This window comes from Phyllostomus hastatus, unplaced genomic scaffold (genome assembly GCF_019186645.2).
Source record: "Phyllostomus hastatus isolate PE091 unplaced genomic scaffold, TTU_PhHast_1.1 phas_contig_80, whole genome shotgun sequence".
Classification (NCBI taxonomy): domain Eukaryota; kingdom Metazoa; phylum Chordata; class Mammalia; order Chiroptera; family Phyllostomidae; genus Phyllostomus; species Phyllostomus hastatus.
The window spans coordinates 39,378,893-39,391,696 of record NW_025333960.1 but is presented as its reverse complement, the minus strand read 5'-3'; the positions used below and the strand labels follow the sequence as shown (position 1 = coordinate 39,391,696).

The 12,804-nt window shown below is 53.7% G+C and overlaps 1 protein-coding gene across 1 annotated transcript in view; it reads left to right on the top strand.

Annotated features, from left to right (window-relative positions):
- Positions 1 to 12,804, top strand: part of ZBTB7C (zinc finger and BTB domain containing 7C) — a 298,520-nt gene that overhangs the window by 63,452 nt on the left and 222,264 nt on the right. The window contains exon 2 of the mRNA XM_045850250.1: positions 6,487 to 6,714. The gene's annotated coding sequence lies outside the window, so the exon portion shown is untranslated. The remainder of the gene's footprint in view (positions 1 to 6,486; positions 6,715 to 12,804) is intronic.

Genomic DNA, 12,804 nt, shown 5'->3' with positions numbered 1-12,804 from the left:
GCTCTTAATAATCACAAGCTCGGGGTTACCAGGGTCTCCTTGTTGCTATAGTGACAGGTGATAGCGCCAGACTTCCAAAGCACTGGACCCTTGACTCAGAGGAAAAACAGAATGTGGGTTGCTTTATTTTGGGGTTTGAGAAGATTTAATGCGCCATTTCCCAGCCCTCGCAGCCGTGGCAGCTTGTGCTCCAAATGTATCAGACCTCAGTACCACAGAGGAACTGACGGTTTTGGGGGAGCGGGCCTCTGAGGATCCACAGGAGATAAATTTTAAATGACAAAAATGATAAAACTACATTAAACCCATCTAGACAATGACAAATACATAACTGTACGTGCGGTTCCCTCACCGTAACGTGGCCTTCGTGGTCTGGAGCTGCAGCCCTTCCGTCTGTTTTCTTAAATGTGCGTTTGGTGGGGGGGCGGGGGCGGTTGGGGGCGATGGGTGTGCGTGTCACAGGTGGTCCACTTTTCCAGTTACCATGTCCTGAGTGCCTTCTGGGGTGGCTGTGTTACCTTCACGCACTTTATTTTTATGGGTTGGGTAATGTCACACCTTTTTTGTAAAACATTCTGCTACTTTGCCTCTTCAGTGTCTCTTGAACCCGCACTTAGTCTCCATCATGCCATTGCTGTCAAAATTCTTATCCTTCCGATTTGGACAACTGGCCAGCCTTGTCCTGGCCCCCTCCCCCACCCCCCACCCAACACACATGCCAGGATTTCCCTGCTCTACAGCCCTGCTAATCAAAGGGTGGTCCCAGACCAGTGTGGTCTGGGCACCCCCAGGAGCGTGTTAGAAATGCAGAATCTTAGACCCCCTCCGGCACCTACTGAATCAGAGTCTGCGTCTGTATGGCCAAGATCCCCAGGTTCCCAAGATTCCTAAGCACATTACAGCCTGAGAAGCACTGACCTGAAACACGCCTTCCCCACGGCTCTGGGACTGAGTCGACACCCCTGGCCAGGGGTACAGCCTGCTGAGCAGACGCCAAGTGGCAAGGGGGCAGGAGTGGCCAGGGAAGGGCCAGGCCAGCAGGACGACCACAGTTGTCACGACTGTGGGCGGCTGTGGGCCAGGAAACTTAGAGAGGTTGCGGGGATGAGGGGAGGCCTGCAAGGAAGTTCCAAAAGTCAGACTGATGGAAAATGCAAGATTGAAAACTGAGGGCCCTGCTGGCAGGCAGGGGCAGGAGTGTGGGCGGGGCCAGCACAACCACCAGCCCCTGCTCACTCCCGCTTTATCGATGAAGAGGCTAAGACACGGAGATGTGATGTTGCCCGCCCAGGGTCACAAGTAACTAGGTGGCGGGGCTGGGATACAAACCTGATTCCAGAGCCCACACACTTAACCACCCTGCAGCGTAGCGTGGGGTCACAGTGGGAGGAAGAAAAGAATAACAGGATGCTAAGATCCTTGAGGAGCTGGGTACTTTTTTACTTCATTACATAGACTATTCACAACAGCCTTTGGATGTGGGCATTTGTACTCCATTTATAGTTGAGGAGGTTGACTGGCACCGGGGATCAGCTGTTACTTGAGGTCTCATAGTTACAAAGAGCTGGAGTCGGGACTTGAACCCAGGACACTTTGGCTACTAAAGCGATGCTCTTTCTACCTTGCAGACTCCATTGGCAAGGAATGGAGTCGATCGCTGCTCTCAGAACAGCTTCTCTTCTTCCTGCCTACCTCCTGCTTGAAAGCCCCACCTCTGCCCAGGGATACATTCCCCTCATCCTTTGAGGACAAACACAGGACAAATCTTAGGTGTTTTCTCTCAGTCCTTACCCTTGTGAAATAAATTCGAGGGCGTCCGAAGCTGCCTAGCTTAGCATTTAATCCAACTGCCTCACTTTACAGGTACAGAAGCTGCAGTTCAGAGAGCTCAGTGACTCGTCTGAGGTCACGCAAGCAGCTGGTTACAGATCCGAGGCTCTGCATCCAGTGCTCCTGTCCTGACCCTGGGCTGTACTGGCATCTGGTGCCCGGGTGCTGAGGGTTCAGTGCCCGTCAGGCCAGCCAGCACTGGGCCCTTGGTTGCTAGTCAGTGCAAGTTTAGGTTTAAGTTTAGGGTGGAGGATGCAGTGGGCAAACCTCTATTTTACAAAACAAACTAATAAAAACAATGCCTGCTTGTTGTGAAAACTCCAAGCAGAGAGAAATGTGTCCAGAAACACTTGCAAGCCGTCCCCCCCCAACCCTCCCCAGCCCACTCCCCAGGGGTGACCACTTAGTGCTGTCTCCAATGTCCCCTTCATTTTCCTGCCAGCCATTGGGTTTTGTAGGATCCATGCCACAGGAAGGCTATTTTTAACAAGCATCCCAGGCTTCGGGGGGTTGAGGAGAGGGGAAGAAAAATATTCCATTTGTATATTTTAAATCCATGCACATTTGAGGAGGCAGTGGCTTTCCTGTCCACCCTGCCAAGGGTTTCAGGCAATTGATTAGGCTTTTTGGGTGCAGAGTAATCCTTTCTCTTCCCCTAATGAGGCTGGAAGGCCAGGGAGGGGTTCAGGTGATGTTTCTGGGGCTGGTGGCTGTCTCAGCTGGCTGCCTCCTGATCCTGCCTGCCCACAGCCCTCAGCCTCCCAGCAGCCTTGGAGATTCTGACTGGGTCTCCCCCAGGGCACAGGAGGCCTGGGAACCTGACTCTTTGTGCCAGACTCATATTTAGAAATGTCTCCAGCCAGAGGTTGGCGTCTGTCCCGCTTGGGCTCTGGGCAGGGGGTGCAGTCACATGTGCTGCCTTCAAGTGGGCAGATTCCGAGTGGGCAGCAGCCCACTTTGAATATAAACACACTCCTTTTATACCAGGGAGCTGGCATCTGAGCCTGTGCTCCTGGGTGCTGGGTGAGGCCCAGTGCTGGTAGCCAGAAGGGCGGGAGGGGGGGAGGGAGATGTCACATGGCTTGAACTAGGCCAAAATGGTGGTGGGGGAGGGGTCCCGGCTCCTTGCCCACCACCTCAGCCCTGATCTGTTTCAGTTCCCCAGGTTCCCCGAGTGCCGTCCCTGCCTAAGGAGGGCTCCTGCAGCCCCCCGGACAGTGCCCTGTTCTGGACTTTCCTGTCCTTTCTGCCCTGTATGTCCCCCAGTCTGTTCAGGGGTGATCCTGGGAGGCGGAGTGGAGTGAGACAGGGTGAGACCTGGATGTGGGGCCCCTAAGTGGCAGCGTCTTATTCCATCTCTCCCTGTCTGCGAGTGGCCTGCCCTTGAACCTCTCCAAATCGTACCTGCAAAACGTGGCCCTGGGTGACATCATCGCTGCAGGCTCTGACAGCGAAGGTTCTACAATTTCTTACTCACCCTGTCTTCTTCTCCATGACAGTGCGTGATGACGGATGAATGAGACCAACTGATCCCAGCCTTAAATAGTAGACTCCTGGGTAACAAACATCATGCCTTAGCACCTTCTGTAAAGCAGTTCCTTTAACTAGGGCATCTGGCTCCTCCGCTCATGCCTCCCTATGTAATGAGGGCCTGCAGACGGCAGGCCCTCCGCTGCCACTAGCCCCAAAGTGGCTGTTAGGGGCTTTCAGATCTCCTTGTATCCCACCTCTCCACCCCTCCGCAGGCCTGCCCCAGGGACCGGAGTGGCTTGCTCATCCAATTCAGCTCTCTGGAGAGGAGGCTGCCTTCCTACAGCCGAGTCTTCAGGGAGAATGAAATGCAGCAACAGGACTTCCCTCCTACAGCCTGATGCCAAGCAAGTGCCAAGTCCTCAAGCAGCTGGCAGCCCCCTCCCTGCCCCCACCTCCCCTCTTCTGCCCGTATCTCAGAGGAAGGAAGCTCCAAGGAGTGGTCATGAAGGTTGAATAGATATTTTTCTTTGTATCTACTGGAAGAAACATGGTCAATATCCAATAACAGAAGGAAGGAAGGAAGGGAGGGAGGGAGGGATGGAGGGAGGGAGGAAGGAAGGGAAATTCAGCCTCTGCTCCAAAGGAACTTAAAATTCAGAGGAAAAGAACTGGGCTTGTATAGATAGAGTGGGGGCACAGTGGGACTCCAGGGAACCCCAGGAATCCAGAGGTGAGGCTCATACCCTCCTTTTAGGGAAAGGAGATGCAGGCCCTGAGGCAGGAGGGGCTGCTGGTGCCATGCCTGTGGCAGACCTGGGAGGTCAGAGGACGGCAAAATCACCCAGGGCGAGTGAGAGCTGGAGCCTGGCCTGGGGCTGCCCTACTTTCCCTCTGCTGCTGCCCTAAGTGTCCCTCGTCCTTGGAAAAAAATGCCTCTTATTATGGTTGGGAGTGGACGGTGCAATTTTTCTTGGAGGGCTAATTGTTTTGCTGACAGCACAGATAATTAGGAATGAGAACCCCGGAGTGAGGGCGACAGCACCATCTGCTGTGGATGTGCTTCAGCCCCACCTTGCAGGAGGCCTTGGGAGGGCTCCTGGCCCCACCTTCCCCACCCCCGGCCGAAACGGATGTGCTCTAGGGGTTTGCCTGGGAACTGGAGCCACCAGGTGACGCGTGCAGCCAGTGGGACTGGCCAGTGATCGGCTTCTAAGTGGTGCGCCGTGCTCTCCCTCCTGCATGGCACCCAGCGCACATAGTAGGGCTCACTAAAAGCTGTAAGGCTGAACGTGGACCCATCAGGCTACCTGGGACACAGAGTGCTAACACCGAGGGGAGGCTTTTCTGTTCTTTCTGCGACCTCATGCTCTGAGGTCTGGTCCTCTGTGGACAGGAGGTGGGCGTGTGGGTCAACCCTGCCTTCCGTTGCCAGGTGGGAATTTCCTAGGTTGTGACTTCCCCTGTGTCAGTAGAAGCCGAGCAGCTTTGGAATCAAGCGGAGAATCCCACTGTCAGGAGCAGGAGCAGCTGAGATCTTTCTTCCTATGAGTAGAATTGCATGTTTTTAAAAATTTTTCATTATTTAGAAATATCTCATATATACAAAAGAGCATCGACATGTATATATGCTTTTTGAAGGTAATAACAGTAATTTCTTTGTTCTTTCAAAGGGACTTCTAGCCCCCAGTACTGCCTTGCTCAGAACTGCCTTAGAAGCCAGAGCCATGGGGAGCCAGGTCACCCAGGAGGCTCAAGGTCAGCCCAGCCCCCGAAGCTGTGGCTATTTATCACAGCCAATTTCCTCTCTCCCTGAGCCGCTCCTGGTAGCTGGGAGCCCCCACAGCCCTGTCTTCCCTATTTATCACCCTGCTCTCTCTGCACTTTCTCCTCCTAGACCCTCCTATGGGGAGCAACTGAAGGCCTGATTGTTCTCCTTTTCTCCCCATCCCCCAGAGCAGGCCAAGCCTGCCTCCATTTCCCTCCTCCTCCCCAAGCCAACTGACCGGCGACACCCTAGAGGAGACCAGAAATTACCCCAGCACACCGGGGAGCTTGCTGGAAAGGAGATCACTGGGGGGTCAAAGATTCCAGTCTTGACTCTTTCTCTAGCTCACCCCTCTGTGCCTCTGTTTCCTCCTCTTTAAATAACCCTTTACATCGCTACTAGGAGTCAAATGGGTCCCATGATGCACAACAGCTTGAGGGGTACAAACCATTGTAGGGTGGTAAGGCACTGTCATCGTCGTGACTACGAAATCCATGGGGCTTCACCTTCCTTTCCTCCCCCATCCCTGCTCAGGGTGCTTCCTCCAGCCTGCAGCGCTGGGTGCCCTGGTAGAGCTGCCCACCTGCTCAGCCACTTCTCAGCAGGGGGTCCACGGACACCTGGAGGAGCCGGAGATTTGGGCTCAAAGTCACAGCCATCCAGGCCACAGGAGCCCACCCCTTCCACCCTAGTTGCTGGAGCCCAAGCCTGGTCGGAGGTACAGGGCTGAGCGGATCTCCACGCTGGAACAGGGCTGCTTCTCTCTGGAGCCCTTAATGCCCCTCCACCCCCATCCCAGAGTGTGAGCCGTGGTCTTGGCTACGGAATATGGTCACTCAAAGGATCCCGTGTCTGTGCCCCTCACCCAGTGGGGTCTGCATCTCCACCCTTGTCTGTTGCTCTGAGTGAAAGCAGCCTCAGCCACAAGTGGGTGGCCTTCCTGGAGCCCCCAGACTACACGTGTGCCTTATCCCTGGGACCTGGGCTACCAGAGTTGAGGACTTACCCCAGTCGACTTGTCCTTGTTCTTCGCGGTCTCGTTGGTGGAGGGAGAGCAGCTGGGTCCTTGCTCTTCCCTGCAGTGAGGTTCCGTTGCTGGGTGTGAGCCACGCTCGGAATGGCGGTTCGGATGAGTGACTGAAGGCAGGTCTTTCCGGAAGATAAACTGAAATACTTGGGGCGAGAAGACAGGAATGAGGTGTGCGTGTGCCGGCGTGGGCCCAGAGGCCTGGCAGTGGTGGTGGGTGGGGCGTGGGCAGTGAAGAAAGACTCCGGCTGACGCAGATTCGTAGAGTCACCAGGAACCGCAAGACCTAATAGTAAAGAGCAATGAGAGGACGGCTGGAAAGTCCTAGAACAGTTACAACTTGGACATGGGTCTTTGGCCCTGGTCACAGAGACCTCTGTTCTTCCTGCAGGTCCCCTCTGAAGCAGCCGTGAGCTCAGCAGGCCTCACTGCCCCTGGAGAGTGGGCCGGCCAGGAAAGCAGTGAGGGATGGCGAGGAGCCCTCCCGGGGCCTGAGAAGTGCGCGTCATCCACAGCTCGCTGGACCTGGAGCCTCTGAGTCAGGAGGCTGCACCAGCTGGGAGACTCAAGAAGAATCGATGCTTCGGCCCCCGGCGACATGTACACAGTGTAATGACAGGTAATGAACCTGAGGCCCATCTATTCTTTCTGAATGATATGACAGGTAGGAGAATACATCAGCCTGCAGGAGACATAAAATGTCAACTCTTGGGAAGATAACTATGCAAACAAACCTAGTAAGGCCTGATAAGGTGATAGATGGATGCTTTCCAGTTATTAGTTTTCGGCCCCGTGCACCTGTGGGAGCCAGGCTCCGGAAGATTTAGCATCAGGTGGGTTCACTTCCTATGTCTAATGGGAAGGCCTGATGCCGTTATGGATGTGACACCTCTTGTTTGAAGAGCTCGGAGTAACAAATCAGGAAGTCATCATTCCTATCAGCTCCCATGGGAGTCAGGGAGGTGGTGGCAGGGGGAAACAGAGACAGCAGGAAGCACAGCAGCTATTTTGTGGGTTGGTGAGAAGTAATAGGTCAGTATTTCTTGTAGAAAAACAAAAAGGGAAGGAGGACTTTGTGGCTCCCTCCCTCCCTGCAAGAAAGCCAGGGCAAGGAACAGATGACCAGGGGTGGCTGGGGGAGGTCATGGCCTGGAGAGCCCAGGAGGGGCTGGCAGACACGGTGGGGTGGCCAGCCAAGGCAGGAGGCATCACACAGGTCTCCGGAGCCTAGAAGGCAGGACCTGAGGTTGGAAGGATGCGGGTGGGGGGCAGTGGGACTGGATACCCCAAAGTCAAGTTCTGTTTCATTGGCTCTGTGGTCTTCATTGTGTATGTTTTGCAGTGTACCACTCTGGCAATTTCCATAAGGGAAACGGGGAAACGGCAGGCTGGGGTGGGAGCAAAAATAGCCTGGGGCCTTGGGAAACTGACCAGGGCAGGGGGGGAGAGCCAATGGCCTGGGGCAGGAGGCCCAAGGGGGTGTGGCAAATTCCATTCCAGTGCAGCCAGTGTCAGGGTCCACAGGTCGAGCCAGGGGTGGGGAGGGGCAGAGTAGTGAGACTTCTGGGTGGCCTCATTCTAAATCAGGCAGGAAGAATAAAATGAAGAAAAAAACCCAGAAATCAGAGCCTAGCTCCAGGAAATGGATCAGCTGCAGGCACCAGGCAGGCTCTGGACTTGGCTCCTGTCTGTACGAGGAAGTGAAAGGGGAATCGAGTTTCAGGGGCCCCAGAAGGGACAGTTGGGGGCTTGTTCTGCCTAGAGGGGCTTAGTTGCAGAACTGGCAGCTCCACAGCTGCCCGGGGCCAGCTGCATCCCTAGGGACCCCAGATCACAGTGTGCTGGCCCTGGGCTATTCCCAGAGCCCACTTCTCGGTGGGGCAGGCGGTCTGTGCATCTTAGACCTGACTGGGGACCTGAACAGGCCTGACCCTGTGGGGCCTTGGGGTGGGAGGTGAAAGAGGGTAGGAGGAGGCAGGACAGGTCCAGCCTGTAGGTGGGTGGGTGAGGACTTCCATCACGCACAAAGCCGGCACAGAAGAGCATAGGATTTGGTCTATCAGAAGGTTCTTAAACCTCACTAGGATTTACCTCCGGGCCCCATGCTAGGCACAGAAATGCAAGAATGCCTGGTGGGGTCTGCTCCCCGGGAGGGAGTGGTATAGGAAGATGTGCGAGAGTGAAGGCAGATCCGAGACTCCGAGGGCCTCGGGCTTCTGCCTTCGAAATGGGATGATACTTACTCACAGGCTGGGTGGGAGAATTAAATAAAACAAAACATGCAAAACACTTTTGGCACAGAGGCTGGCACCCTAAAAAGTGATCGATACATTTTGTTTACCTCCATCGTTCTGCTTGTGCAGGAGCTCACAGTCTGGTGGGGGTGGGAGCAAAGGAGACTGGGAAAAACACAGCTTAATTCCCGGGGCTGCCCATTGCTCCCAGAGCTGGAGACTTGGGCATTGAAAGCCTGGTTATCACAACCCCTCTGGCCATGGATAAGGTGGTTTAAGGTGGATCGGAAGACTCAGAACTAGTGCCTACAACACACGTGAGTGCTTTGGCAGTTGTGGGCCTGGGGATTCTTTATGGGCACTGGGTATGGGTGAGACAGGTGGGTCCAGGAAGTTCCAGAGTGTTCAGAGGAGAGGACCTTCTCGGAATGCTCAAGAGGCTTCCTGTTGTTGGGAGAGGGGCAGGGGAAGGTGGGTACAGAACCCCGGCAAGACTGGGCACCTGGAACAGGGCTGCCCAGGAGATGCTGAACACGAGCCACACACGTTATTTTTAAGTTTCTCGTAGCCACCTTAAAAAAGGTAAATATAGAAAGTGAAATGATTTGTAATGTGTTTCATGTCACTCAACATGGTCAAAGTATTACCCTTGCAACATGCAACCAATATAAACATTATTAATGAGATAGTGTACGTTCATCTTTGAAGTCCAGGGTATATTTGACACTGACCGTACATCTCAGCTTGGCCTAGCCACATTTCGAGCTCAGTAGCTACCTGTGGCTAACGGCTCCTGTATTGGACAGCTCAGGTCTAGAACATGAACTAGAATCTAGAACATCTTGCCAAGGCATACCCAGAGGCTAGGTGACTCCTGAGCTAAATAGCAGGATTTACTATTATGTCCTCTTCTTGTGACACCTCTGGAACGGTCCCCGGGCAAACTGTCTTGAACGACCAGAGACCGCTCACAGGGGCGTCCAGCCCTTGGCCCGCAGGCTGCACGTAGACCTGGACCGCTATGAATGCGGCCCAGCACAAAATCGTAAATTCACTTAAAATCTTTTGTTTTGCTCATCAGTTTTCATTAGAGTTTCTGTATTTAATATGTGGCCCAGGGATGCCAAAAGGTTGGACACCGCTCTGGAGCATTACATGTGTTGTCTGGCACCAGCCCCGGCTGTGCGCCCCACCAGCTGGGCTCAGAACACAGCCACCTGCTCGGGGTCTGGGGCTGACCTCAGGCGGTTCCTGAAGCGCTCTGAGTCTCAGAAACTTCATTAAAAATGAAACTAATAATTCTATCTTGTTGGGTAACTATCAGGACTAAATCAACTAATGAATAATTGCTCTGTGACATTTGATGTCCAGAAATAATCCTTTTTATTTTCCTCAATCGAATGAAAACCTATTTGAGTTCCCCTCCTGGCTAAGTTTGGTGAAATTTCCCAACAGGCATTTCTGTTGTTCTGTCTCCGTCCTTCTGCTGGAGGAGAACTGCGGGGCCTCTCGGGTCAGGACAGGCGGGGAGGGGGTGAGGCTGAGATTTGGCCCCGGGCAGTGGCAGCTGCCTGCAGCCGCTCCTCATCTAGACCTGGTCATCTGGAGGAGCCAAGCGCTGCCGGCAGCCTGTGCCCCTCTGTCAGCTCTGCCATGGGGAGTACTGGAACCCGCGGGCTCTCATCTCCGAGGCATGGGCACCGCCAGGGCGCTGTGCTCCTGCGGAATGGGGACTGCCCGCCCCCAGACTTGTTACCTAGGCCATCCCAGCTATCTTGTGATCCAACCCAGGATCCTGTTCTGAAAGCTGCATGCCCTTCAACCCTCTTTTTTCTGTCTCCCAGCCTCAGCCTTTGTCGTAAAAGTCCATCCTCACCTTACCTGACGTCTTTCTTTCCTTAGTCATAAAAATGCAGGTAACTCCCCTGAGGGCCAGGGAGCCCATGGTCACAGCACATGGCTATTCTCTCTGGGGCTCGGGGAGTGCGTTCTTTATCATTCTGTAAATGACGGCTGCTCCAGCAGCAGGCCCCCAACAACAGCAGAAAACAGTAGTTGCCGTGCACATGTACTCACATAGCACCCTGACACCTGCAGCCGGTTCAGGGCCGGCACCCAGCAAAATCAAGCTCTCCTAAGCCCAGCCTGCTCTGAAGAATGAACTACATAATTTTTTGCCTTCTGGGGTTTTTCCGAAACTCGAATGAGACAGGGTATGTGACAATCCTTTGTAAAGTTATAAGATATTATTGAGACTCTTAATTCCCTACCTGGGTGCGTTTTCTGGTCTGGGGACTGGGGCGAGTCTCATGGCACCCCGTCCACTCAGCAGCCCGTGGCGGGTTGGTGCCTCCAGCACGGTCCCCTCACCAGCAGGCTCAGCCACGTGCTCCCTCCCCTAGGCGCTCCTCTCCACAGGGCCAGCACCTCGAGTCAGCCACTCGTCCCCTGTTCTCCTCCGGGAGAGGGTGTCAGCGGTGGCAGCAGTGTGTCCTCCTGTCATCTGAGTCTGGAGTCTGCCCAGGTCAGCGTGAAAGTCCGTAACTCGTCCTTCTGGGCCTAAGGGGCGTGACACAGCCGTGTAAGGAAGTCCCACAGGCCCTTCTCTCCCACCTGGCTTGGGTTTAGTGAGAACTCCGTGATGGGGAAGGAGGCTTGAAGGCCGTGTGTACAGGGTCCGGTGTGGAAAGAGCAGGGCAAGGAGGTAGAGGTTGGCGACGCAAAGCCGACTCAGGTGTCGGCTCCGCTGGAATCAGTGCGAAGTCTACAGAATGAATGGAAGTGCTTCAGGCTCGGCCGCTGGTGTGTGGCTGGGTCAGCAGTCTGTGGACACACACCGTCGCAGTCTGTGGACCCCTGTGCTGCTGCCCTTCTGGACGGAGGGTCCCTCCCATTGGAGGAGCTGGCTCCCGACTCCTGTTGCCTCTCCTGAGTCTGGAACGCTCAAGGTTGTCACGGACCCCACAAGAGCCCTCCAAACCGGTGTCATTATGACAACATCTACTTTAAAAGGTAATCTATGGCACATTTGGGGGACAATGAGGAGAGGGCTTTACAAAACCAGGCACATTTAGACAGAGATTTAATCCTGGCTGTTTCCAAGCTTGCTGTGTGACCCTGTACAGATCTCTCACCTTCCCCAGGCCTTCATGTTTTTGCCTCTTAAATGGGCACGAGAAACCATCGCAATGATGGAACCCTGTTGCTGGGTCTGCGTGCATTCATTCGGAAAGCAGGAGGTGTTATGAAGGTTACTCTCCAGAGATCTGAGAGTATGATGTGGTGATCTCTTTGCTGGACAGGTCTGCCTGCGTGATTCTGTTCTTAGTCTCTTTATTGCTTCCTGGGGGCCCACGGGGCACAGCTGCTGATGTATCACCTTAAAATTTTGCAGCAGGGAGAGGCAGCAAGCCACATTGCCCTTGACTGACAACCTTCATATGAGTGTTTAACAATTTTAATTTTTCATGATTTCGCTGATAAAAATAGTACCCGACTACAAACAAATACATTTGTATTTTCCATCTCCTTAATTCGTTTCTAATTTGGGGGTTCTTATTAGCTTAAAATCATCTTGCTGAAATGGTCCTGGGATGATAAAAAAATGTGAAAACCACAATCAATTCTAGAGCGACCGTACTATTTAATTATGCTGATTGGAGCGCTAGAGACCCCTGGCAAAATGAACCTCTCAGAATAAGCTTGATTTGTGTAATTTGGTTTTTAAACATTTTGGATGCATATTTATCACGTTGAACTATGTGTTCTTGTTCTCCTTGAGACTGCTACTCATGTCCTAAGAGACGGGTGGAGAGATCCACAGGCGGAGACCCCGGGACTCCGGCTACGCCCATGGGGTCACTGGCGGGCCCTGACCCGAAAGGAGCACCATGTCCCCAGCTTGTCTGTCCATCTTCAAATGTCTTTTCTTTAAATAAAAAAAGAAAAGGTAAAAGATCACCTAGAGACAGCCTAAGAAAGGGCAGGCTGGTATAATTTTGGAGCTTAATGATAGGAGAGAGTCTTCCATGAAATCACAGAAAACAGGCAAATCCTGGGTTGGAGATGGATCTGGAACCGAATTCGAGAGTGCGCTAGGACTGTGGAGACACAAGAAGGACCGAGTTGGTCACGAAGACATGTGCCCCACCATCCAAACCCGCAGACCAACATTAGCTTTGCTAGCTGCAGCTGGACAACTGGATGCAACATAATAGGAAGGACACAGCACCACCTGTGATGTTCTCTTGCCTTGACGCTGAACCCAGATCCGGTCAAGGCTGTAGACCCAACTGCCGCTTTACGCAGGGACTACGGGAACACGTGAAACACCCCGGCAGGGGAGGCCGTCCCCAAATCCAGACCAAGAGAAGCTCCAAGTTTCCTCCCCAGGATGGGGCAGGACATGATGGGGAGGCGCAGGGGAAATTGTTATAGATGAACAGTGTCTTAAGAGACACACCAACCGAAGGCCC